Here is a 5,701-nt window from a genome sequence, read left to right as displayed (position 1 = left end):
CCCGGAACGTGAGCTGGAGATGGGCACCAGCAACCCTCCTACTGAGGGACAAGGGTGAAAGAAAATGGATGGATGATCCAACTGAGTGACAAGGCTGTTACAGTTTCACCAGCAGGTGTCACTAGTGAGTCTTGAATGAAACATCAAGTAATGAACCTTTTTGCAAAGCAAACGGCTGGAAAGGTTCATTGCTTCACGAGGCTTCATTTGCCCATCACTAGTGTAAAGCATACATTTGGTCCAAACTAATTTTTCCAAGAAAATGAAAGAAGATTAACTATGTGAGTTCCTGAGACAGTTTGAATTATGTAAAAATGTTAAGAATTCAAAGGAAAACTGCAAACTTCTGCAAAGGCTATCGGAATAGGGGCGTTGCGGTGCGCAGTAGTTGGCGCAGCGCGGTGCCCCTTTAGACCGCCGTAGTTCGGAATCCGACTCTTGTCCTCTGGTTCGCTTGTCTCTCTCTCCCGCTCCTTCTCTCTGCAACCTTTCTGTTGGATTGTTGTCATAAAGGCAAATAGTGGCAAAAAACGTCTTTTAAAGAAAAACACTACTAGAGTAATGTGCAACAATGTGGCATGATGTCGGGCTTTTCCTCCATCCAACTGATCAGCGCACCTGACTTGGTGCAACTTTTCAGACTTTAATCCGCTGCTGACGAAGAAGTCTGGGATGATGTTCTGTTTCTTATAYGTTTATTCCTGCATAAAAGACTTAAGGTCAATATTTGCTATGAATATAATTCAGCCTGTAAGTTGATGTGAAGTTCGCTCACGTTTCTATGACATCACTGCGAGGAGTCGACTTCTACTCGACTTTTATCATTTTAGAGTCCACCTTAAAATATATGAAGTCTATCAACCCCTAATATGTATAAACATAATGACGCCTCCTTAACATTTTCGCCTGCCCCCTCATGTAACCATGGCTAGAACCGGCCCGTGCTCCCGACTTTTGTGCTCCTCCTGATGGACAAATTGCCTGCAGGTGAGAAGGTAGACCGGCGGGAGCCGGTCACGCCCTCCAGAGACGGTCCATTGGCGCCCTCTGGTGGAGAAAACACAGACAACCCAACAGGCACCACCCTGGGATCCCACCAATTAAAGATGACTAAAACAATATAACAGCCACACTTACCAAGGACAGTTTGTTGTTGTTGTAGCAGAAGCAGCAGAAGGAGGCAGACGAAGACAGCCATCACAACGGAATTAGTATCATGACAGATGGTGACGTGCTTACAGGTGCTGGTCAAAAAATGTTAATATGAAAACATTTATTTAAATAAGTAATTCCATTCAAAAAGTAACATTTGTATTTTTTTTTCATTACATACAAATTTACGGAAGAGGATTAGGGCCACTGGAATATATATTTTTTAATTCTGACTTTTTTCTCATAATTCTGTGACTAAAGTCAGAACTTTTGTTTTTTTCTTCCAGTGGCCCTAATCCTCTTCTGTACAAATGGATATATTTCAAATGTTTATTTCTTTTAGTGTTGATGATTATAACTGACAACTAATGAAAACTCCAAATTTAATATCTCAGATAATTAGAATATTGTGAAAAGGTTTACCAGTGAAGACCCCTGATGCTACACACTAATCAGAAAATGAACTCAAAACACCTGCAAACACTATTAAATGGTGTCTCCGTCCTGTTCTGTGGGTTACACAATCCTGGGGATGATTGCTGACCTGACAGTTGTCCAAAAGATGACCTTTGACACCTTGCACAAGAGGGCAAGGTGTTAAAGAAGCTGAAGAAAGAAGCTGGCTGTGCACAAAGCTCTGTGTTCAAGAACATTCACAGAGAGGTGAAGGGAAGAAAAGATGTGGTAGAAAAAAAAATGGACAAGTAATTGGGATAACCACATTCTGGAGAGAATTTTGAAACAAAACCCATTTAAAAATGTGAGGAAGATTCACAAGAGTGAACTACAGCTGGAGTTAATGCTTCGAGAACCACCACACACACACATATTCAAGACATGGGTTTCAGTTGTCCCATCCCTTGTGTCAAACCACTCTTGAACAAGAGATGGCATCAGAAGCATCTTGCCTGAGATAAAGACAAAAATTACTGGACTGCTACTGAGTGGTCCAGTTATGTTCTCTGATGAAAGTAAGTTTTGCAAGGTGATGTTTCACACTGATGACTTGAACTTAACCATTTTGTATTCTTGGTAAGTACTACTTGTACCTGTTGAGCCTGATGTGTTAAACTGCATGTCAAAATTCATAAATAAAAATTGAAAAAAGAGAAGCACATTATATAACAATTTAGTGCAAATTTAGTAGAATAATCTAGGATTCCTTAGAAAATAACTTTTTGCCAATTTGAGCAATAATCTGAAYTTGACTGCATTGATTGATAACTATCAATTTGTAGTGGATGAACTTGACTTTTAATCTGTCTGTATGATTGGACTGAGTAGGCCATGACACAACAAGGGTTGTGAGTTGGACTATATAATTGAACTAAATTGAATTGAATTAAAAATTATGATCTAAGACTTTTCCAAATTTCACAAGTAGAGTAGATCCCAGCATCTAACGCTGGTTAAATCCAAAGCTTTAAATTTATGTTCGATGAATATAAGCACCACTGTTAAACTGGAAGAAGGTGTGTGGGCAAAAGCATGACTTGTTTCTAAATTTAGTACCTTGAAGAGGTTTCTGCTAGGCCCTGGTATGGCTTTTGCTTCTCCAGTGACAGCCCATCCCATCCAGGATCCCAGCATGCCTCAGAACTGTCAAACTGCGCATCAGGTTTCATTACCAACGACTACAACGGTAGCTGTTCATCCACTTTGGAGTTGATTACTGCTTGGGCTTCAGTCTGACTGTTACCCTGTCTGAAAACATCATTTTCCTCTATGTAAGTACATGTGAGATTTTCTGTTAGTATTAATTATTGGGAGGGTGGAAAACACCTATTGAAAGTTATCAACAATTCTGTACCTTTGATTGTAAAGTTGCTAAAGTAGCTTCTGTGTAATAAATTGAGGTATTGCTACCACGATTTGTGCTTCCTAAAGACAGTTTCTCAGTGATCTTTTTTGAACCTGCAGAGCAGCTGTCAGTTTTCTCTTTTATTAAAATGTCCTTTGGTCTTCCTCAAGGACTCAAATGTTTGACATGACTGATCTAAAAACATCCACGTGTTCTGTTACTATTCTTAACTGCTCTGAGCTTAGTGAGAGCAACACCATCTCATTTTACTGCGATCAGATCACTTAGTTCCTCTAAATAGTATGCAACCAGGACCAGTCACTACATCAAATGTTCTATGTTCTTTCATGTAGTTTGAAAAGGAACATTATATCTGTTACTACAGACTACAGAAGTAGATCAACAAATTCCTAATTATGTCTTATGACTGGACAATACTTTGTTCCAGCTTTCTGTCCATTATTCTGAGAAACAACTAAAGATTGGACGACGAGCATCTTGGTGCATTTACATCTCAACACATACTCATTTTGATGCAGTTCTAGCTCTGGATCATTGTAACACAAGACTTACCTCAGACTGTTATTTTAGAAGGTAAAAATAATTCACCTTTTAGGTAATCTGAACATATAAGCGAACCTGTTATTGCAACAGTTATATAACTATTGATTTTGGACGAAATCTCAAGTGCAAAGTCTATGGAATAGTAGATTATTCGTTCTATCTAATGTTACCTGAGTAATAGACTAATACAAAACAGCACAGTGTGAAGTCGAGGCAATAGGGGAGATTTTCTAAATAATACTCTGAAATGTGTGGCTTACAGATGCAAATCTTCATGGATGCATCTATACCAGGTTTATATATTTAAAGATTAATACTTTTCTAAGTCATCCTTGAAACATAGATCAAACTCAGTGAGACTGGATGTGGAGCACATATCTAATAGAGCAGACGTTGACTGTTTGATTTTTGCTTATGTTTATCAAGATCCCCATTAGCATCAGCTAATCTTCCTTGGGTCAGTTTACACAAAAAAACCAGATTAGATTTTCAGAAAATCATATTACAGATAAAGGATTAAAATTACACATTCTATTTTTATCACTTTTAAAGATAAACATAGTTTGTTTGAAATAGGAAAATATGTTCCCTTAAATAAAAATACATACCTTCATTTAAAGTGTCTTAAATGAAGGTATAAACATTATGATACTCTCAGATGTAATGCATATACATGTACAATAACATCTTTGTTTTCATAAATACACAAACACACATTTACTAGAATAACCTTTTTTGTATATTTCTACTTGTGTCTTAAAATGTAAGCAAGACATTGTTAAATGTTTTGTGGTAGKGAGTTCATTTAATGCATTGCTCTAAGATTGTACTTTGGCTTAAACAAGTTTTGCATTTTGGTAAGATAAACAGTACAACTGTGTGCCTTGTTGAGTAATCTTGGCTACGTTTTGCTAAATGATAGCTAAATGGTAGCTTTTGGTAAAACACTAAAAAATATATGTATATAAAGGACGTAATTCACTCCACACCCCCGGGTCTCAACCACCAATATGATAATGACCACCCTGCCCTCCTAATAAGTGCATTGCTGGGTTACCGTAACCCTACCTAATCACTATTTTTTTTGTCAAGTAAAGAGACTAAAGGCTGCCAGATATTATCAAAATCCTTCAGCTTGTCTTTTAAGATGAATCAAATTATTTCCAAATGGAGAGTGTCAAGTCTATCAAGCAATGCTTGGAAAAATGTACCTTTTTTTCCAATAGAAAATGTTTTTTTTGTTGTTTYTTTTGCAGTTACAATACCGTATGCTAGAAAGCATACGGTATTGTAACCGATAGTGTAGCTTCAATAGATTCACAGTGGTGTGAGACGTATCTGGAAACATTTTATGCAACCCAAACCTAATTTAGGACTCTTTTTTGGAGATTGTTTGGAGAGTTCTTGAAAAGGACTCCCCCAAAATGAATTCAATATATCTCAGTAATACACAAAGTGAAATAAAAGGTATGAATAAATGTAATACTCCAGAAAATACTCTGCAGGTCTAAAAATCAATATTTCTCTTACTGAGTGAGAGCAAATATATATARCACATAGTTAAAAAAGATACTAATAGAATTAATTTTGTGGATGTGGATTTTCTTTGAAAGTATGCCAATCCAGAATCTCTAGCAATCCACAGTACAGGCTCTGGCCATTTATTGTACCAAATTTCATCTCCCCCCAAAAATGAAGCATAGAAATTTTGGAAAGATATTACTTGATAAAAATCCATTCCATTCCCAAATGTGCTAGTTTGGCACATTTGGGCACCATGTGGGCACCATGTGGGCACCATGTGGGCACCATGTGGGCACCATAATTACAAATGTATCTCTTTAAAAAAAAAAAGTAAGCTTTTTTCCCCCCTAACTTATATCCAACTTATATTTTTGGTCCTATGCATTATAATTGACCGTGGAATATTTACCAGGTAGTAGATGAAACGTTTATTTTTTTTTTTTCAAATTGTAATTTTCCTGACCCAGATTCAGGAGCAAGAATGTTTTCACAAGCATTTTTTCTCATGACTTTATGTTGATTCTTATGCTCGTTTTTAGACTTTTTAGACTTTGTGTACTGAGAATTATGTTGAACAGGATATTATGACTAGTGTCTTAAAAAATTGCTTCGTAAGTCAAACTTAACATCACGGTTTCTGACAACAGCTTCTTATTATCG

General features: G+C 36.9%; 1 protein-coding gene across 3 annotated transcripts in view; it reads left to right on the top strand.

The window, feature by feature from the left end:
* The first annotated feature begins 1,848 nt into the window (after positions 1-1,848).
* Positions 1,849-5,701, top strand: part of LOC103458066 (nesprin-2-like) — a 240,386-nt gene continuing 236,533 nt past the window's right edge. For all 3 annotated transcript variants that reach the window (XM_008398614.2, XM_008398613.2, XM_008398615.2), the window contains exon 1: positions 1,849-2,879. The gene's annotated coding sequence lies outside the window, so the exon portion shown is untranslated. The remainder of the gene's footprint in view (positions 2,880-5,701) is intronic.

This window comes from Poecilia reticulata, linkage group LG22 (assembly GCF_000633615.1).
Source record: "Poecilia reticulata strain Guanapo linkage group LG22, Guppy_female_1.0+MT, whole genome shotgun sequence".
Classification (NCBI taxonomy): Eukaryota; Metazoa; Chordata; class Actinopteri; order Cyprinodontiformes; family Poeciliidae; genus Poecilia; species Poecilia reticulata.
The sequence above is the reverse complement of the archived record's forward strand: the minus strand, read 5'-3'. Positions and strand labels throughout refer to the sequence as shown.